Source organism: Agelaius phoeniceus, chromosome 8 (assembly GCF_051311805.1).
Source record: "Agelaius phoeniceus isolate bAgePho1 chromosome 8, bAgePho1.hap1, whole genome shotgun sequence".
Classification (NCBI taxonomy): domain Eukaryota; kingdom Metazoa; phylum Chordata; class Aves; order Passeriformes; family Icteridae; genus Agelaius; species Agelaius phoeniceus.
In genome coordinates, this window is record NC_135272.1 from 247,501 (window position 1) to 269,546 (window position 22,046).

Sequence of the window (22,046 nt, forward strand, 5' to 3'; positions counted from 1 at the left end):
TCCCGGCAAGGATGAGCTCCGCCCCAGCAGCTGGCTCCTGGAGTGGGGAGCTAGGGACTGCTCCCCGAGTCTGCATTTAGGGGAACGAAGACCCTGCGCATTGACGACGACGACGACCGCGATGACGACGACGCCTGCCTGGCCGCAGGGAAGGGATCGAGGCCCCCTAGGGAAGCGCTTCCCTCACCGAACCCCTGACCGCCTTCCCTCCGGGCACTGGCGGGACGCCGCCGCCGCCGCCGCCACTGCCACGGGTGACGGGCCTGGGAGGCGACCCCAGCCATGCCGCCGGGGTGGCCCCGCGACGGCGATTGATCGTCAAGCGATCCTCAGACAGGGGTAGCCTCGGGAAAAATCCGGGGCCGCAAGTGCGTTCGAAGTGTCGATGATCAATGTGTCCTGCAATTCACATTAATTCTCGCAGCTAGCTGCGTTCTTCATCGACGCATGAGCCAAGTGATCTACCGCTAAGAGTTGTCTGGCTTTCGGGCACTGCTCACGCCAAGCGGCCCCTTTTTTTGTTACTCTGGCGCCGAGGACGCGCGGGCGCGCGCCTGGCTTTGACCGTACGAGCACACAGAAACCGAAGGGGAAAAAAAAAACTGGAGCAACCCACGCTCTGAAGGCCAGCCAAGAGGCGGGGGAGCCCGCACCCCCGACCGCATCCCCCTGCGACGGGAAACGCCGACCTCACAAACGCCATCCTTCAGAGGCCGCCCAGGCGCTTGGGCTCGGCCTGGCATCCGCACGGAGGGCCACGCGGCATGCGCTGTAACGCGGGAGGGCACGGTGGCCCACCCGCTTCTCGCTTTGATGGGATGACACGCACAACACACACGGCTCGCGGCCGGGGGCGCACGGCCGTCGGCCCCTGCACATGCCGGTTCTCCCTCGGCCCCTGATGCCGCGGGCCTCGCGGAGCAGCGCCGCGCCGCTGCGCAGCCAGCTTTTTTTTTTTCTTCTCTCACTGCACGGCCTTCCACGGGCTCACCGCTACCTTGCTGGGCGGGCGAGCGACCGGCAGACACGCTCCGCCACCAGCCCGGGAGGCGGGCGCCACCGAGACCGAAACCAGCGTCACCGGCGCCCAAGGCCGGCCGGATGGCAGACCCCATCGCCGCCAGGGCCACACTCCCGGGACCGCTGCGTCGCACCGCCGGGGCCCCTTGCCTCAGGCAAGTGCTTGGCAGAAGGCGGTACGGCGCTGAGCCGGGGGGCAAGGCCCGCTCTCCTCATTTTCACGTGGAGACTGGGCAGGGAGAAGTGCCCCCGTGGCCGCCCCGCACACCTTCCTGTGGCCCACACGCAGCCGGGAAAGGCGATGGAGGACGCGATGAGCAGGGCCTAGGACGGGACCGCAGCCAGGCGATGGCGGGCGCCTTCCGGCCGACCGTCCCTGCAGGGAGGGACACCCGTTGAGCAGTGCCACCGCCGCCGCTCAGCATGGGGTCGCCCGTGCTCACAGGCCTCGGCTGCCGGAGGGCCTGCCAAGCGCTCGCCCCTCACGAGCGGGCAGTCAAGCCAGGGGACGGCCGGTGGCCGGCGGACGACAGTGTGGCCGGTGAGCGTTTGAGGAGAAAAGGCTGTCGAGGGGAGGAGAGGCGCCTGACGCACTGGACGCGGCGCCCCACGCGCCAGAGACCGTGGCAGCGGGCCGAGGAGAGAGAGAGCGGGTGGGCCCCGGTGGCTGCGACCCCACGGCCGAGGAAGGACAGAGAGCGCGCGGTCTCTGCCGGCGTTGCCCGTTACGACAAGGCGAGCGGGTCGGCACCCGCGGCCGACAGCGTGCCGCAGCCTCTCCGCCGAGGCCGGGCAGCCGAGGGGGGGGGGGGGGGGCAGGGCGCCCCTCCCCGGCGCGGCACAGTTTACCCCCGCGGCGGGATGACGACAGCGACGGAGGAGCACGGCCGGTGGCGATGGGACAACCCCCGCAGGGGATCGGTGGGAGTAGCTGCTCCCCACCCCTCAGTGGCACCCCGTATGGCCACTGCCCGGCGCGCCTGCTGCCACCGCCGCCAACACCACTGCTGCCACAGCGGGCTGCGCCAAGCCGCCTGAGTCTTTAAACCGCCACCCAGCCCTGCCAGCCCTTTTCAGCAAACCCGCAGCGTTTGACGACGCCGAAGGAAAAAACCTGGGGGACCGCCGAGGCGCGGAGCGCTAGGTACCTGGCCCTGGGGCGAGGGAAATGACCTGCATGGCCCCGCTGGGGTGCCTCCCCCACTGCCGCCCTCGGGGGAGCGTCCACTGGCGGGGGCACACCTGACATCTGCCGCCACCACCGCCATGTCCTTCTCAGGGCCCAGGGTTTCCCTCAGTAGCCCAGCTCTGCGCAACCAAGAGGGCTGCCGTGGCTCGGGCCGCCCCGTCTGTGTGGGGGACCCGGGCCCGACCACCGAGCATACCTCAGGGGCGCGCGCGCGCACGTGCGCCACGAAGCCTGGCCCGGAACACCCGGAGGCCTCGGCCCTTGGAGTTCCTCTGCCACGCGCGAGAGGGGGGCCGCTCGGCCCAAAGCGGGGAACTCTGCTGGCCGGCAAAAGCCCTGCTCCCCGGAGCGGGAAGCCTGGAGGAGTTGCCTCCTCCGAGCCCTGAAGGAGCCCCCGCCACCCGGCTCCCTCGCCCTTTCCACCTCGGCTGCCGACAGGTGCAATGGCCGGACGGCCGGCCATCGCTCGACGGGCGAAGCAGCGAGGGAAGGGATGGGTGTGCCTCCGGGAGGGGCCGTGCCGAGCACCCCTCCCTCCCGGCACCCGGGTGGCTTTCTCACGTGCACACCGAGGAGAGCTGAGCTCGGGAGAACTCGGGCCGCGCCAGGGCGCCCGCACGCTGTACACCGGCGACCAGCGTTCGGGCGCACCGGCCGCGGTGGCGAGAGGCTCGGGGGCCCGCGGCTGCACCCCCGCTCTTTGGCGGGGACAGACCAGCGGCAGACCGGTGCAAGGCCAGGGTGGGCCGGGATGGTGTGGGGGGCGGGGGGGCAAGCTACCGCTACGGCTGCCAGCGTGCTGTGCTTCTAGACCCAGCCATGACGCGCGGAGAGCCCTGCCTGTGTGCACAGTGGCGGGCGCACGTGGCGCGCTTCGTAGCACCAAGTGGCTTTTTTCCCCTCTCTCAATTCCGACCCCCTGCGCCTGGAGGTGCCATGCGCCTCCGGTCTCTCTCTCTGGGGCTGACAGTGTGCGGCGAAGGGGAAGGGCGTGTGGCCCCCGGTGCCGACTGGGGCCGGCAGCTGGGGGCTGAGCATGCGAACGGAGCAGGTGTGTGAGTGACACCACGCGTGTGTGGTGTGCCAGACGGCCCGGCATGACGCGGCAGGCGCCAAGCCCCACCGGTAATGATCCTTCCGCAGGGTCACCTATGGAAACCTTGTTACAACTTTTACTTCCTCTAGATAGTCAAGTTCGACCGTCTTCTCGACACTCTGGCAGGGCCGTGGCCGACCCCGCCGGGGCCGATCCGAGGACCTCACTAAACCATCCAATCTGTAGTAGCGACGGGCGGTGTGTACAGAGGGCAGGGACTTAATCAACGCGAGCTTATGACCTGCAGTTACTGGGAATTCCTCGTTCACGGGGAAGAATTGCAATCCCCGATCTCCATCATGAATGGGCTTCAACGGGTTACCTGTGCCTGCCGGCAGAGGGTAGGCACAAGCTGAGCCAGTCAGTGTAGCATGCGTGCGGCCCCGGACATCTAAGGGCATCACAGACCTGTTATTGCTCAATCTCGGGTGGCTGAACGCCACTTGTCCCTCTAAGAAGTTGGACGCCAACCACTCGGGGGTTGCGTAACTAGTTAGCATGCCAGAGTCTCGTTCCTTATGGGAATTAACCAGGCAAATCGCTCCACCAACTAAGAACGGCCATGCACCACCACCCACGGAATCGAGAAAGAGCTCTCAATCTGTCAATCCTGTCCGTGTCCAGGCCGGGTGAGGTTTCCCGCGTTGAGTCAAATTAAGCCACAGGCTCCACTCCTGGTGGTGCCCTTCCGTCAATTCCTTTAAGTTTCAGCTTTGCAACCATACTCCCCCCGGAACCCAAAGACTTGGGTTTCCCGGGAGCTGCCCGGCGGGTCATGGGAATAACGCCGCCAGATCGCCAGTCGGCATTGTTTATGGTCGGAACTACAACGGTATCTGATCGTCTTCGAACCTCCGACCTTTGTTCTTGATTAATGAAAACATTCTTGGCAAATGCTTTCGCTCTAGGCCGTCTTGCGCCGGTCCAAGAATTTCACCTCTAGCAGCACAATACCAATGCCCCCGGCCGTCCCTCTTAATCATGGCCCCGTTTCCAAAAACCAACAAAATAGAACCGGAGTCCTATTCTATTATTCCTAGCTGCAGTATGCCGGCGGCCGGCCTGCTTTGAACACTCTAATTTTCTCAAAGTAAACGCTTCGGGCCCCGCAGGACACTCAGCTAAGAGCATCGAGGGGGCCCCGAGAGGCAGGGGCTGGGACAGGCGGTGGCTCACCTCGTGGCGGACTGCCAGCTCAATCCCAAGATCCAACTACGAGCTTTTTAACTGCAGCAACTGTAAGATACGGTATTGGAGCTGGAATTACCGTGGCTGCTGGCACCAGACTTGCCCTCCAATGGATCCTCGCTCAAGGATTTAAAGTGCGCTCATTCCAATTATAGGGCCTCAAAAGAGTCCTGTATTGTTATTTTTTGTCACTACCTCCCCGGGTCCGGAGTGGGTAATTTGCGTGCCTGCTGCCTTCCTTGGATGTGGTAGCCGTTTCTCAGGCTCCCTCTCCGGAATCGAACCCTGATTCCCCGTCACCCGTGGTCACCATGGTAGGCACAGACAGTACCATCGAAAGTTGATAGGGCAGACATTCGAATGGGTCGTTGCTGCCGCGGGGGCGTGCGATCGGCTCGAGGTTATCTATAGTAACCACAGCTGCCAGGTGGGCCTGGTTTGGTTTTGGTCTGATAAATGCACGCATCCCCGGAGGTCGGCGCTCATCGGCATGTATTAGCTCTAGAATTACCACAGTTATCCAAGGAGCGGGAGAGGAGCGACCAAAGGAACCATAACAGATTTAATGAGCCATTCGCAGTTTCACTGTACCTCCCATGTGTACTTAGACATGCATGGCTTAAGCTTTGAGACAAGTATACGCTACTGGCAGGATCAACCAAGTAGCTGCCAACCACGGCAGCGCCACGAAGCATCGCGCGAGTGCCCGGACGGAGCACCTAGACGCGCCCGGCCCGGCGGCGAACTCGCCTTGCACCAAACCCCGACCGCCCCGGGCTCCTTTGGCCGCTCCGACCCGCGGGAGCAGCATCGCGGTCGAAGACACGGCGGCGGGTGGCGGCGTGGCGGCGACGGGCGTGGCTGCAGGGACAGCGGCCAGCCACATCGCAGCCCAGCATCGCCTGGGATGGGGAACGGCGCCACGCGCAAGGGACACCCCTCGGCAACGGCCGACCCCAGCAGCCGGCCCTTCGCGCGATGCCTCGGGCAAGGAGCTGGGACCACTGCGCAGCTTTTCGCCACTCGGATGGAGCACGAGGTTTCGTCTCTCTCTCTCTCTCTCTCTCGCTTTTTTCCCGGGGCCCGCGTCCCGGTTTGAGACTCGGCTCTGTTCCCCCACATCCACGCCGCATCGGGTTCAGGCACTTTCGCCCTCTCTCTTTTCTCTCTCGCTGCTCAGCTCCAGCTGCACCGCCACCTGGCGCTGCTCGCAGCCAGCACCCACATGGGCACTACCTGGACCGGGGCCATCACCAGCACCTCACGTGGTTTTTTAAGGACACTTGAAGGCTCACAGGGCCACGCGGCCGTCACACAGCTCGGGACGGTAAAGACGCCCTTCCCCAGGCCAGCGGGAGGGGCGACACCTCGCCTGCCATGGGAAGCGAATTGGAAAGGAGACCACCCGGCCCAAGCACTGAACCCCCACCGCCATTCTGCCCCATGACAGAGAAGCCTTGGAAGGAGAGCCGGCCTGCCGGGGGCCCTCTCCGACGCCACCTGAAAAGCCACATCGATCAGGCGCGGCTCTGGGAAGGAGCCACGCCAACGGCGACAAGGGCCCCACGGCCATGGTCCTGGGACAATGGCCACGGCCCCCCGGCCCACCTGCGGATCGGATTGCTCGCGGCAGCAGAGGAGCGCGGGGGCTGCCGCCACCCGCCCGCGGCCAACAACGGCTCCCCTTTTGGCTAGGCAACGGCGGGACTGGACCGGCCCCCGCTGGGTGGGGGGGGACTCAGCAGCCCCCCCGCCCCCCCGCTTCCGGCCCGGGGAACCTGGCCGAGAGTGCGAGAAAAAGTGCCACCGACCTGGCGCCACGGGCCACCGGCTTTCACCCGGCCTCGCGGCGGTTGGCTTTCCCTTCTGGAAAAAAAAGCTGGGGGACAGCACGACAAAAAAGGCACAAGGAGGCACGTTCACAACAACCCGTGCTAGCCACGGGGGCCGCGAGGCCGGGGGCCCAGGGGTGGACCGAGGTATGCGCCTCACTACCTCCCCATGACGAACCCACCGGCATCCCGCTCGCGCCTTCGTCGCAATGCTTCTCGGTGCCACGGCTTAGGGCCGCGAGAGAAAACTAAAAAGGCCAGCGGAGGCCTGGCGGGCGCCCCCCCAACTCCGCCTGCCTCAACAAAAAGCAACGGACCCGGCGCGGCAAACCCGGCCCCACCCGGCAGAAGCGGCTCAGTCGATCCGGCCACGACCGAGGTAGGCGAGGCGCTGCCACCTCACCCAGGACCAGTCCAGGGGGGGCTCTCCGTCGGGTGCCGGGCCCGCAAAAAAAAAAAAAAAAAAAAAAAAACTAGGCCAAAAAGATCTGCCCACCACAACGCGGGTCCCCGGCTTAAGGCCAAGGAAGGGCGACGGCTTCAACAACGCAAGCCAGGGACCACCGCCACCGCCGAGGCGGACCCACGGGCCCAAAACAACAGCAAATGATTCTGGAGCAGAGGCATTGCTTGGAGAAAACTCTCCCCTGCTTTGTCTGGGCAATCCTTAACCAGTGTCTTACATGCCTCTTGCTGCCAATTTCTTGCTCAACAGTGTGATAGATTAATCTGATTCGTGCTAACACTTGTAACTATATTTTAAATCTTTTAGAAAATATTTGTTAAAAAGTAATCGAGGAAAAGGATATGGAATTAGTGACACAAAACAGATGTTTTCAGATGTTCATGAGAAAACAGGATGCAGGATGTAGTTTGAGATAAGTAACATCCCAAAAGGCAATAGGCCTCAGGATAATTAAAGAATTGGCCTTGACATGGACAAAATTGGGATGATTCCAGCTATCAATGAAATCATAAGGCTTCTTTTTGGAATATAATGCTGGCTTCTATAACACAAGACTTGGGGTGCATGTGCAGCTTGTGGGCTTGTTCAAAGGACAGTGATGATGAGGAGAAGCCTTCGTGGGAAGCGACCACCAAAACCAAAAGACCCCTTAGAAGCAAGTGGAGAATGCACTGTGCAGTCCAGTGACATAGATTTCAAGAATCAAAAAAAAGAGGAGATTCACAGGAAATTATTGATGAATATGTATTAGCATCCAGTCTAGAAGTTGTCTTTGGATTCTTTATCTTTTGAATGGGAGGCAGGGTGAGAAAACCCCCCCTGTATCCTGACTGGTTTTGCTTATGCTTTATCCAAACCACTGCCAAATTATTTTGTATCTGCTTCATTAGATTTGATTGCATGATTTCATATAAAATTGCTGCCAAATTAAAATTGCTGCTAAATTCTAATGTTGGTTTATTAAATTAGACATATAGGGACCTCATTCATAACAACAGCCCACCTCAGTCACCTACCCGTTGGGACTGTGCTTTCTACTGAGCCAGTCCTGCCAGAAAAGCAGCTTCAAACACACCTCCAAGAAGGCACTGATCCAGATAAAGCCCATCCATTCCCCTCTGCCCAGGGCCAGTCCCCTGTACATCTGGCAGCCTGCAAAATCTAACACCCCCTGAGGGCCCAACACATTGTTCCAGCCCAAAGCATAAAGGCAATTTGTTTTGTTAAAGCGGAAGTAATTACTGCAGGTCCTCGGCCTTCCAAGGCCAACGCTGCCACTCCAGAGGGAATCCTGTGACCCCGAGCATTTGATGGTGACCACACCAAAGCAAGAGGTGGCTCCTTCAGCAGGAGAATGGCACATGGCAATGCTGTGCCTTTGTGTGCCCAGCCTTCCCCCCATTGTTTCAGCAATGGCAGCTACACTTAGGCAGCTTCAGCAGAGCTTATTTGTGTTGGCTGAGTGCAGATCAGGACTCCCAGCCCACCTCTAACAGCAGTTTGCAATGACAACAGGACCTGCACACTGAGGTCTTTTGCTGGAGGCAAGCCTGTCACAAGCACACACCCTCTTCAAACTTCCCATCAAACAGAAAGGAGAAGAGCAGGAAAAGGCTACCTTTGGACCAGTCTTCCCCAGCTCTACACATGGGCCAATTCTGGGTAGAAAACTCCCGCCAGTGCTGGCCTTCTTCTTCATGTTGAGAAACTTCTCCCACAGGAACTTCGAGGGAAGCAGCTGAAAGGCAAAAATAAACCAGCTAGAGCCTCAGAGTTGGGCTTGTTCAGAAAGGCTTTGCTTGAACAAGTGGCACTGGTGAACAATTTGTGGTCACATTGCCCAGGACAGTCCTGGAAGCCCTGCAAGTTGCTTGCTGAAATACTCAGCACCAATAAATTAACAATACAGAGTGCAATACACATACTCCAACCACATGGCTCTGTCCCATCAGCTTCTCCGTGATTGCATGTGACATGGTTGGGGATTTCTGCTCTTTGGGCATTTCTTTCCTCTTTAGGTTCATTGGATTGAGGCAGTGACCTTTTCAAAGAATGGGGAGGAGCTCTCAGAACTGCCCTGACTCCATCCCTGTACAGCACTGAGAACTCACAGCAAGGAGATAGCACTGCTGGCTGAGTCCAAGAGAGGCAAGAAAGGAACCTTGTACCAAGAGTGAGGAGCACAGGAATGTGTCCAAGTTGTAGTTCTCTCTGTTAATTAGCATTTGTTTTCTCTCTCTGGGCTCACAGACCCCTCCAGAGAAGAAAACAGAGGGATCTCCTGGACAGAGCCTCAGCACTGGGGCATCTTCAGTCAAGTGAGCTCCAGACACCAAGGGACATTTGTGGCCCTGGCTCCAGGGAGCAGGTAAGAACTGTACAGCCCTCAAGATTCCTACCAATCCAGAGCTTTCAAGAGAAGCCAACTCCTTTGGGAGAGATACCATCAACACATGGTAAACCAAAATCAGGGGACAATTCCCAGCACAGGAAGATTTCCACCATCCTGCAGAACAAAGGTGTGATGGTGTTCAAGGGGTCTTAGGATGAGGGAAGAGACGAGGATCTGCCTCCATGGTTCAGCAGGCTTGATTTATTATTTTGTGATATATAATATATTAAAACTACACTAAAAGAATAGAAGAAAGGATTTCATCAGAAGGCTAGCTAAGAATAGAAGAGTAAGGAATGATAACAAAGGCTTCTGGCCTGGACTCTGTCTGAGCCAGCTGGGCTGTGATTGGCCATTAATTACAAACATCCAACATGGGCCAATCAAAGATCCACCTGTTGCATTCCACAGCAGCTGATAATCATTGTTTACATTTTGTTCCTGAGGCTTCTCAGCTTCTCAGGAGGAAAAATCCTAGGGAAATGATTTTTCATAAAAGATATCTGGGACACAAAGGTGCTGAGACATTTTCTTCTGGACGTGCTGCAGCAGATAACTTGCTTTGCTGTACACTGTGTCTGCAGGGCTGGATCTGTGCCCACACAGGAGCTGGGAGAGAACAGCTGCTTTGGAAGCTCTTCCAGCTGGGACCAGCCCTGTCTCACAGGGCTTTGGGCAGAGTTTGAGCTTCCCCCCAACATGCTCAGGTGCCCAAGGGCAGCTTGGTCTTGACACCAGCAGGGGGCTACTTACAAATCACAAACGGGACAGGGCTGCTGTGGAACTGCCTTGAGCTGTTTTATTTTCCAGCATCACTCTCATTACATGGTTATGACAATGGGAAGATGCCAGCAGCTCACATCCCAGGCAGCAGACCAAGAACTTAATGTTACAACTTCCTTTATAAGTTTCTTGACCAATCACACAAAGCAAAAGCACATTGACAGTAGTTCTATCCAACCACTATAAGCACACGCACCTTTGGTTAAAACAATGCTTGCTTATTTTGAATACAATACCTGCTTGTAAGCCTTAAAGCACAATGTACAGAGCTCCATTATTAAGCCTTAACCCTCCTAATATCTTGCTAGATAAACTTTTCTGTAGCTTAGGCAGTTATTCTAGACAAGCCTTAATACAAAGACCATTGTTCTATTTGTCCTTGCTTTTCTACTTTTTAAATAATTTTTCTGCTGACCTATCTCATGGCAGCTGCTTAGCTCTAATCACAGTTCTACTGTATCTGAGGCTGCCTTTTGCAGCTTTCCCAAAACCCTCTGGTTTTGTGGATTCCCACAGTTCCCCCTCTCTGTTCACCTCAAAAGAAACCTTCATAATTGTGTCGTTTATTACTTGCGTTTCGTAGCCGTACTAGAATATTTCTGCTTATTACCTACTTAAAGCATTTTCTTGCTTGCACTAAAGCAGGGGCAGGGAGAGCAGGGACACCAGGGCAGTTTGCAGCCTTAACACAGCCCAGTGGGTACTTACAGTGAAAGATGTCAGTCTTTCTCTGGACAAAAGACAAGGTGTCAAGGTCTCTTTATGAATCCAGAAGCCATTTTGAAGGCAGGATCTCCCAGATGAGTGACAATGCTTCTTTTTCTTTTCCTTTTTCTCTCTCTTCCTCCTATTTACTGTTACATAAAATCCAGCCTTTTGATTTTGGCATATGGTCTCGTTTGCACCTCAATTCACAGGCCTCTCTCTAATAATTGTAATAACCAGATGATAACAACCCACTGAATCTTGATGAAACTTGAAAAGACCTCATTCACCTTTAAGCACTTTAAGCAACCACTAGACAGGAAAAAAAAGTATAGACCAGTACATTTAGAAAATGTTGCATTCCTTCAGTGCAAAAAAAAAAAAAGCACAATCAGTAGAGCATATATTGTTCATCCACTCAGCTGTGCATTGTGGTGGTGTTCACAGGGGTCTTAGGATGAGGGAAGAGATGAGCATCTGACTCTTGATTTATTATTTTATGATATATATCCTATTAAAATTATACTAAAAGAATAGAAGAAAGGATTTCATCAGAAGGCTAGCTAAGAATAGAAAAAGAAAGAATGAATAACAAAAGCTTGTGTCTCAGACAGAGAGTCCAAGCCAGCTGACTGTGAGTGGCCATTAATTAGAAACAACTCTAGGAGACCAATCACAGATGCACCTGTTGCATTCCACAGCAGCAGATAACCATTGTTTACATTTTGTTCCTGAGCTCTCTCAGCTTCTCAGGAGAAAAAACCCAAAGGATTTTTCATAAAACATGTCAGTGACAGTGCAGACCACTGAACTGCTGCACCAGAAGACGGGCATTATCCCATTATCCTGTATTTCCCTTTGGCATTCTCTCTCAGAGCGCAGATGAGACAAAACCAAAAAGTTCAACTTGAGTCAATCTTTACCTTCAAAGGAAATTCAGGAACTTTCTGCAGAGGCCAATGCTCTGCACGTTGATGAACTCCTTGCAGAGGCCAATGCTCTGCACGCTCAGGAACTTTGCAGAGGCCAATGCTCCGCGAACAATTCCCCTGGCGAATCGCCCGGTGAAGCCGCCTGCAGGAGCCCAGGCTGCGCACAAGCAGCCGGGGCCGCGTTCTCAGGCAACTGAGGCCGCGCCGCTGTCACAGACGCTGCCGCCGCCTTCGTGGTTTCCAGGCAGCCGCGGAACCCGGCAGCCGCCGCCCTTTCCCGGATCCTGCCCCTCCCGGCCCCGCACGCCCCCCAAGATGCTGCCGGGGCTCGGGGGCTTCGTCTGCCTGGGCTGGGGCTCGGCCTCCCCTGCGGGACAAGGTGAGGGGGGGTCCCTGGGGGTCGTGTTCCCCCGGAAGCGTGTGTGAGTCCCCCATGTCCCCCCCAAGCCGGGGTCACCCCCTTTTCTCTGCCCAGAGCTCCTGAGCCAGCTCCTGCTGCCCCCTGGGAGGGGCTTTGGGGAGCCCCCCGGGGATCCCCTTGAATGCCCATTCCTGGGCACTGGGACCCTTCGCATCTCCTTCCCCAGCTGCAGGACCCCCTGCACCCCCTTATTCTGCCCCGACACCCCCTGCACCCCCTTTCCCGGGTATCCTCCTCTCCCAGCCCCTGGATCCCCCGTTTCCATGAGCCCGGGGACCCCCGGACCCCATTCCCGGCCAGCCCGGGGCACCTCAGCCCCAGGCCTTCCTTTGCCCGGCGAGCGGTGACGTCACTGCAGACTCGGGCCGCCATTGGCCAGCAGCAAAGAGCGGCGCCAATGGCGAGGCCGGAGGCGGCTCAGGGGCCGTGAAGAGCCTTGAGCTGTGAGGGGCCCTGAGGGGCCATGAAGGGCCGTGAGGTGTCACTCTTGTGCCCAGAATGACACAGGAACAGGCAGGAGGCAGTATTGCAGAAAGACTAAAAGAAGGTTGAATTCAAGAGAACCGTGCGGTTTTTATAGAGTGATACGATATATTCTGTTTGATTGGCTAGTTAACAAAAACATTCTTTATACACCGTCCTTGAGAAGAAGAGAAAGACGAAGTAGAAGAACGCCACCTGCAGATTGTTTATACTGAAGTTCTCACATTCTTACAACTTGCTAATAATTCTCACAAGCTGCTGTGAGAAACACTTGCTGTTTCTCTCTCTGTGCCATGGCATCCACAGTGAGGGGCTGTGAGGGGTCTTGGGCAACTGTGAGGGAGCCATGAGGGGCCTGTGAGGGACCATGGGGAACTGTGTGGTGTTATCTTTTTATACTAAAAACTACGTGTACACTATTTACAATAACTTCTCAATACTTATCACCTATGTTAGACAGTGAGTTTTTATTTTAAACTAATCTAAAAATGCCAAGATCACTTGAAAGATGGAGGGAGGGAGGGAGGGAGGAAGGAAGGAAGGAAGGAAGGAAGGAAGGAAGGAAGGAAGGAAGGACAAGGCACACTTAAATTCTTCTATCTTTGGACTTCGAGCCCCCATTCTAAAAATCTCAAAAATCTATTTTTCACCCTGTGATAAACTAACAATTAATCTACTTAAACTTTCCTGACTTGTAATTCTTCCTATAAAGGTGGGTAATTGTTTTTTCAAGGGCTAAATCAAAGGCACAGGGGTCTTGGGCTCTGTGCCAAGGTCTCTGAGCCCCCCCGGGCAGGGGCTGGAGCCCTCCAGGGCAGCCAGAGGAATTTCCTGGGTTCCCTCAATATTATATTAAAAGAAATTATATACTAAAACTACACTAAAGAAAGAGAAAGGATACATCAGAAGGCTGGAAAAGAATGAATAATAAAAACCTGTGACTGACCAGAGTCCTGACACACCTGGACTGGGATTGGTGATTAAATTAAAACAATTCCCATGCTGGGTAAACAATCCTCCAAATCACATTCCAAAGCAGCAAAACAGGGAGAAGCTGAAGCTTCCCAGCTTCCCAGGAGAAGAAATCCTGGTGAAGGAATTTTCCATAAAATATCACGGTGACACTGTTTGGCTTGGTTTGGTTGAGATGGGGGCTGAGGTTGGGGTTTGCTGCGTTTTGTTGATTGGAAAGGAAAGAGAGAGTTTTTGGGGTTTTGGTTTTTAACGTGTGTGTTTCACAGAGTTGTGCCCAGCTTCTCAGTGGTTCAGCAGCCCGTCAGTTACACAAAAAGCTTTGCATCACTTCCCTGAATTTTCCTCCCATTCCAAACCAGGACAGGGTCGTGTCGCAGACATAGTTTCTGAAAAATCTTTTTGTTAAGATTTTTTCTCTTGAGAAGTTGAGAGACTTCAAAAACAAAATGTAAACAATAATTATTTGCTGCTGTGGAATGCAACAAGTGCATCTTTGATTGGTCTCATGTAATTGTTTTAAATTAATAATTAATCACAGTCCAGCTGTCTCAGACTCTCTGGTCAGTCACCAGATTTTATTATCATTCTATTCTTTTCTATTCTCTGCTAGCTTTCTGATGAAATCTTTTCTTCTCTTCTTTTATTAAGTTTTAATATATCATTTTCTTTAAATGTAATCTATATCATAAAATAATAAATCAGCCTTCTGAAACATAAAGTCAACATTCTCATTTCTTGCCTCGTCCTGAGACCCCTGTGAACACCAGCACAGGGTGGGGTCACCATCCCACGGTGGGAGCATCTCCTAGGGCTTGGTCAATCTCCTACTTGTCTCCCAGTGCTCCCAGCACCTCCCAGCAGTGCCCCCAGCACTTCCCAGTGCTCCCAGCACCTCCCAGTGGTGCTGAGACTGTCTCCTGCTGGTTCCACCACCTACCACTTGCTCCACCAGCATCTCCTGGTGTGTGACTGTGTTTAGAGGGGTCTTAGGATGAAGGAAGAGACGAGGATCTGACTCCATGGTTCAGAAGGCTTGATTTATTATTTTATGATATATATTATATTAAAACTATACTAAAAGAATAGAAGAAAGGATTTCATCAGAAGGCTAGCTAAGAATAGAAAAAGAAAGAATGAATAACAAAAGCTTGTGTCTCAGATAGAGAGTCTGAGCCAGCTGACTGTGATTGGCCATGAATAAGAAATAACACTATGAGACCAATCCCAGATGCACCTGTTGCATTCCACAGCAGCAGATAATCAATGTTTACATTTTGTTCCTGAGGCCTCTCAGCTTCTCAGGAGGAAAAATCCCAAGGAAAGGATTGTTCATAAAAGATATCTGTGACACTGGTGGTCTCACCATCCTCCCCTGATGGCACAGCCCCATTTCTCCTCCCCAGGACCTACTTCTACAGCGGGCACAGCTCCGTCCCCCCCAGCCCCTGCGTGCCCCCAGGCTCCTCTGACACCTGCCAGTTCTCCAGCCCCCTGTTCCGCGGCTCTTGTGGAGTCCTGGTCTATGAGGCCCCCACCTTCACCGTGGCCATCTTCTTCTCCAAGCCCCTGGACTACAACCGCTTTGCCATGGAGCTGGGCCTGGAGCTGTCCCTGCTCAAAGCTCACCTGGGCAGGTTGGAGGACACCTACCACTGCATGTCCCAGATGAGGACGTCCTTCACCACCAGCGGGACCACTGCGTGCTGCCACGTCACCCTGGACACCTGCCAGGAGCCCGTCCAGGTGAGTGTTGGCCACGTCAAGGTGACAGCCACCATGTCCAGCACACGGAGATCCATTATCAGGGTGGTTCTGCAGGAGCAGGAGGGCTCAGGGAAGGAAGCTGGAGAGAGGCTTCCATGCTATGTGACAGCAAAGGGATTAATTTAGTTTTTACTGTGCCTGTGAACAGAGAAACAAGGCACACAAAAACTGCTTTTCCCAGCAAGAACAGTTGAAAGAGAAGAAGAAGACATCCGGCTCAAGAATGTAGGAATAGACAAAACAAGGACTGAATCTGGGCTTGATGGTAATGGGTAAATTGTAATATGTAAATTGCTTACTTGTAAAATCATGTGTGCACGAATGGTTAGGAGTATCCTTTGTGTGACCTCAGGCCTGAATAAATTATGCCTCTTTAAACCAAATTAGTGTTAAGGAGTCTTGTTCCAGTATTTTGGAGATTTTGTGGCAGTAAATTGGAGAGCCAGCCAGAAGATCAGCCTAGAGCTTCAATGAATCCACAGATCTCCAGCCAGCACTGAGGAATTTTCAGGGAGAAAATAAACTTTAGACCTTCAGGGACTCGAGGCAAGATCCCTGGCCTAAGTGAAGGCATCATTTAAATTGTTTTCCTTTGGCTTATTGACAAGGGATGCAAATCCCCACACAGAGTTACTGGTAAGTGTCAGAACCCAGGAAATTCCTCTGGCTGCCCTGCAGGGCTCCAGCCCCTGCCCAAGGGGCTCAGAGACCCTGGCACAGAGCCCATGACCCCTGTGACTTTGATTTTGACCCATGGAAAAAAAAAAATACCAACCTTATATGAAGATCTGCAAGCCACGAAATTCTAAGTAGAATAACAGTTAGTCATGGGGTGAAAAATAGATTTTTGGGAGTTTTTAGAATGGGGGTTCAGCAGGCAAGATGGAGGAATCTGGGTGTTGTCCAGTCTTTCTCCTTCTTCTTCTTGGTCTCCAACTTCTGCTGTGATGGTGGCACTTTTAGATTGGTTTAGAGTAGAAGCTCACTGTCTAACATAGGTGATAGGTATTGGGAAGTTATGATAAATAATGTACATGTAGTTCTTAGTATAAAAGATAACACCACCCTGAGGGTGTCAGTGTGCCTCTGTCTGTCCTGCTGAGCAGACCTCGGCAGGACAGAAGAAAGAATTTTATAGATGAGAAACAATAAACAACCTTGAGAGCAAGAACTGAAGAGTTCTGATTCCTTCTTCTGCGGCTGCAGGGACGGTCGCGCCCCCGACTCGCAGCCACTCCGCTGCCGCTGCTGCTTCTTTTGCTTTCCGGCACACCCAAAGCTCACTGCTAGGCCACGGTGGTCTCTTGTCCTGCCCTCTTCCTGTCCCTGTGTAGGGATGGAGCATAGCTGTGCTTTCAGGAAGCTCTTGGTGGAAACTTCCGCCATTACAAGCTCCTTTGCCCTCCACAGATGCCTGCACTGGAACCCCTCACGGCTGGGTTTGGAGCACACTCAAGTTGGCTCTTCGAAAACCTGGGGTCCTTTTCCCCTTCAGCGTGCTCAGCACGCCCTTTACCTCCACGCCATTGTGCAGCTGGAGCAGCGGGACAGGGACCTTTGCAGCCTGAGCTGCCCTTGTTCCTCTCTGTCCGTGCACGGAACACAGTGGGGAGGAGAACAGCAGCAGGGCCCTGCGTGTCCCCGGGCTCAGGTTTTGCGCCGCTTCAGCTGCATGGAGATGCGGGTAAAGTGAAAAACACAAACAGTTTATTTAGGGAAAGCAAAGCGAAGGGCTGAGCTGGGAGGTAAAAAAGGGCATGGGCAGGGCCTGAGGGCTGCAGGGAAGGAGCTGCCAACAGGGAGAGAGATGGCAGGAGCTGCTGGAGCTTGGCACAGGCTCAGCTGAGAGCAGCCAGAGCCGTGCCTGGAGCTGCAGGCGGTCCCAACTGGAAATCATCGAAAGAGGCCGGTACAGGTACATCTGGTCCAGGAGACAAACAAAGTTCTGCAGATCTTCTTTGGAATTTCATCTGAATCCATGTGTTCAAGCAGGATGGGCTCTCGTCTTCCCTGAGGGCTTGAAGAGCTGGAAGAGAGAGGAACAGAGCCACGGTCAGAAGCCAAATGGAGGGAATCCAAGGAAAGCCTCCTGCCAGGGCCATGCCAGCCGGCTCTCGCCATGGCCAGGAGGGAGCGGGAGACAAGGGCTTCAGGCAGAAGGTGCTGGCCACGGATCCGCCACGTGTCCCCGAAAGGTCTCCAGGCTGTGCCCCCGCCGCCCCTGGTGCACACAGGGAGCAGAGCCCTGGGCACCCGGTGATGGATTGTAGCTGCGGGGCCGGGATTTGCAGCTGCTCCCCCCACTCCCCCGGGCGGTACTCCCTGCCACGCGGCTGCCCTGACTCACCCTGACTGAGGACCTGGAGCTCCTCCTTCTGCCCCATCATGAGCACTCCGGCCACCCCTGTTAAGACAGAGCATGTGGCAGCGCCAGGTGGCACAGCTGCCCGACACGGGCGCTGCCAGCCCTGTGGCCGCACGCCCTCCTGCCGGGCAGGGCTCGTGCCGGGCCCCTGCCGCACGCTGCCGGCCGAGGGCACGGCTGCAGGAGGGCGGCGGCAGTGCCCAGGGCAGGCGGGGCTGCAGCGGCCCGGGCGCGGCTCCCGCTGTAGCCGGGGCAGCGGCCGGGCCGGGAGGCGGGGAGGGGCGCCGGGCTGCTGGCTCACCGAGGAACCTGACGGCCGCCTCTCGTAGGGGCTTCTGTGGGCTCTGCAGGTGCGGCAGGGCCCAGTGCAGGTGCTCGGCCGCTCGGCTCTCGTCCTGCAGCAGCTGCGGGGAGCGGCGGCAGGGAAGGCTCGGCGCGGGCTCTGCCCCTTGGTCGGGCACTCCCTGCGCCCGGCACCGGCCCAGCCGGCGCGCACAGCCCAGGGCAGCGAGTGGCGTGGGGGGCGCAGCTGCCAGCCCCCCGCACTGAGCACAGGGGCAGGGGGGGCTTCTCCAGTCCAGCCTGCGGCTGGGGCTCCCGGGCTGTCCTTACCAGGCTCTCGGCCAAAATCATCCGCCGCTTCTTCCTCAGCGGCTCCTCGAGATCCCTCCTCCTCAGGAAGCGTGCGGCACAAAGCAGGGCTTCGCCAGATGCCTGCAGAGCAGCAGAGAGCCGCAGGTGGCACCAGAGCCCAGGTGAGTCACACGGCAGCCGGCTCCCTGTGCCAAGGCCAGGGGAGGCTGGAGCCCGCCAGGCGCCGGGGCAGGAGGCGGCCCAGCCCCCGGCCAGGGATGCGGCAGCATCACACCAAACCTCACCTCGGCCACGTGCACGTCCTCGTGGTGCCAGCGCAAGAACAGAGGGAGCAGGCTCTGGCTCACAACTGTCCTGAGAGCATTTTCCCTCTCTTCCACTCCCAGCTCCAACACCTTGCCCAAGAGCTTAATGGAGAGCAGCTGCACATGGCTGTTGTCCTGGAGGAAAGGAAAAGTCCTAAGCACCAACTACTCCAGGCCCACTGGGGCAAAGGCCCTAAAATGAACAGGGCACGAAGTTTCCAGGCAGGCAGCGTCCAGTGCCCTTGGCTGCGGGCGCAGAGCCTTACCTTCTCAAAGTGTGGCAGCAGGGACTCAGCCAGCTTCAGGGCGGTGGTGCTGGGTATTGCGAGGTCTTTGTCCTGGAGCACATGCGTGAGCACAGAGAGGCTCATCCCGACCATCTCTGCATCTGCATGGGCCAGCAGCTCCAGCAGGTGTTGATAGAGGCCACGTATTCCTCCGGCCTGTGTGCAAGACCAGGCTGTGCTGTGAAGCTGTGACTGGCTGCAGCACCAACAGCTGCTTGGGGCACTGGGGCAGCTGAAGCGGGAGTCGGGAGAGCTGGCAGCAGCTGCCTCTGCTGCCAAAGCCCAGCCAAGCCCAAAGTTCTGCCTTCCCCAGCCCCACGCTGCCAGTGCGGCTTCAGCCATTGCCCCCTTCTCACCAGTGAGGGCTCCTTGCTGAGCACCACGAGGCCTCTGAGCTCCAGGCGCAGCCTGTCCCTGTGCTGGCTCGGCAGGTGCCGGGATAGCACCCACAGGGCACTGGGACCGTGTTTGCTCAGGTCCAGGCACTGGAGGACCTGAAAGGCACAGGGCAGTGGCAGGGGAGCGGGCCGGCTCCAGGCAGCAGCAGCGGGCGCGGGCAGCCTCCCAGGCGGCTGCAGCTACCAGAGGCCAGAGAGCTGGGAGGCAGCTCAGCCAGGCAGCGCTGGCCATCAGGCTCACCTCCACAAAGAACGCCAGGGCAGGCAGATGCCAGCGGGGCTGCTTCCCGACCAGCAGCCTGAGCAGGTGCGAGGCCATGTGGGGACACAAGGGGGTAAAGCCACAGCGCATCTCCCTGGCAGGGGAAAAAGGCACCAAGGCCCTGAGCCGGGCGTGCAGAGCTCTCCCAGGAGTGACTCACAGAGGTCCCATCTTTCCCCAGCACTCCGCAAGGGGACATGGGCCCCTTGAGTGGCGGCTGCTGCTGGGCATCCTTCTCTCCTGGCCCTTTGCAGTCTGCTCGGCCCTCCCTCGGTGACGAGGCCCTCTCGCTTACAGGCCCCGGGGACTGTGTGGGGCACTCCGGGCACAGGGCACAAATGGTGGCGGTGGCGGCTGGGAGTAGGAGATCTCACCTGGCCAGCAGGCCCGCTGCATAGTGCTGGCTGTCGGCACAGAGCAGGGTGTCCCAGAGCTGCTTGTGCTCCAGAGCCAGCAGGTTCTTGCCAAAGCCCAGTCGGCAGAGCAGAGCCTTCATGGTCTGCACTGCAAACCTGTGTGCCAAGCCAAGGCCAGGTCACTCTGGGAGCACCGGCCCTGGCCGCAAGGGCGTGGGAAGGACAGGGCGACTGGCACCTGTTGGGCTGGCTGGGAAGGTCGTGTTCCTCCTTGCATGCTCTCCAGAAGAGCTGGGTGTCCACATCCTCTGGCCTCTGCTCCGTGGTGGTGAAAATTTGCAAGAGCAGAGCCACCAACAGGTGTGGAGAATGAAGGAGGATTGCATAGTGCCACTCGGGCATGCTTGCAATCCTCCACAGCACCAGAGTTGCCTGCAAGAGACAAAGCGCCCCGAGGCAGCGCTCAGTGCCGAGGTGTCCATGAGGCAGGGGGGCCGGGGGGGAGAGGCACGGGGAGCACCCGGCCTGCTGCCCCTAGCCCAGCTTTCAGCCCAGGCAGGGAGCTGCAGGGTGGGGAGAGCATGGAGAGCTTCTGAGAAGGCGACCTGGAGGGCCAGTGTAGGCCAGCTCCAGAAACTCACAGCCAGGGCAAGGATGGCCTCGTTGTCCCCGCTGCAGAGGAAGCTGCCGTACGGTGGCTGCTCCTCTATCGTAGAGAGCAGTGCTGGAAGCACCTCCTCCATGGCTACCTCTGAGGTGCCCATGGCTCTCCACAGCAGCGCGGCAGCTCTGTGGGACCAGAGCTGTGCGTCAGTACCGTGCCCCATGCAGCTGCGTGGGGCCGGGAGGGAGCATGGCAGCAGGCTCAGGAAACAGAGGGGCCCGAGGGTGCCGGTGCTCTCCGCCCATCTGGCAGACCCCGCCGGACAGGCTGTACAGGGCGAGGGGCCCTACGGGCCGGTGAGCACCGAGCTCTCGAGGCACTTGTGCCCCATACCCGTCACACATTGGGGCACAGCGCAGGAGGCTCATCACCACGTGGGCAGGGTGTACTTCGGTGAGGCTGACAATGGCCATTTGCAGCCCGGCGTCCACAGACTCACGGGACGTGAGTCTCTGCAGCATGGCACTCACCGCGGCTTGCACCTGGAGGAAGCGGCATGGGGAAGACTTGGAGTGCTGTCCAAGGGAGCAACTTGCCCAGCTTCCCCCAAAAAGTGCTCGCCTTCCCAGCCCACTGGGATGGGGCTGAGGGGGCCCAGCAGACATGGCTTGAGGGGCCACGTGATCCTGAGAGGCCTTCAGCCCTGGCCCCAGGCTGCTGCAGAGAATAAAAACCCTTCTGAAAAAACTCCAGAGTGGCTCCAGGACTCACAGTGAGCGTGGGCATGGCCTCAGTCTCTGGGATGCCCTGGCTGATGGTGTTGCTGGTGGCCATGGCCTCCGTCAGGGCCATGTCAGCCTCCTCCCAGCCCTCGTCGGTTTCCCAGTCAGAGCTGGCAGCCAGGTCAGAGGACGCTGTGCTGGAAGCAGCCTCTGCCCGCAGCTCGCTGGGCCTGGGGTCGGGCTCGGCCGTGCCCTCGGGCGCGGGGCCGCTGGTCTTAGTGCACTGAAGGTGCAGGAACCTCCGCAGTGTCTGCAGCAGAAGGAAGGGCGGGAAGAAGAGAGGGACGTTCCATGGTCTGCTCCAACGTGGGGCCCGGCCGAGCAGTGCCAGCAGGCCCGGCCCAGGTGAGGATGGCCGCAGGTACCTGCGCTGCTCTGCGGAAGCGGCCACGGGTGGGCTCCTGCTCTTGAGTCCGGTCCCTGGCTGCATCTGCCAAAGACCGAGCGCAGCCAGAGTTGAGGAGCCTCCCCAGGCAGGGAGAGCCTCAGGATGGCCCAGGGGTTGGAGCATGGCCACTGAGGGGCGTCTGCCCAGCCCCTGTTCCATCCTGTCCATTGGCATGTCCCCAGGGATGGGATGGGATGGGATGGGATGGGGCCAAGCTGGCTGCAGCCATCAGCCCTGTGGCGCAGCTCTGCTACTCACCACCCTGCAGTGTCTGAATCTGCTCCAGATCTTCAGGCTGTTGTGCTGGAGCAGCTCCAGGGTCATTCTTTTTTTTCCCCCTAAACACTTTGAACAAGCTGCGGAATCTGCCTGCCATGCTAGAGCCTGGCCTCGAGGGCACCTTAAAGAGAGATGGCTCAGGATATCGCCAAGGCAACAATTGCGGTTGTGCCTTGAAGG

The 22,046-nt window shown here is 57.1% G+C and overlaps 1 non-coding gene across 1 annotated transcript; it reads right to left on the minus strand.

Moving 5' to 3' along the window:
- Positions 1-323: 323 nt before the first annotated feature.
- Positions 324-476, minus strand: LOC143694714 (5.8S ribosomal RNA). Its single transcript, XR_013183364.1, has one exon. It is a non-coding gene; the product is annotated as a 5.8S ribosomal RNA (ribosomal RNA).
- Positions 477-22,046: the final 21,570 nt, after the last annotated feature.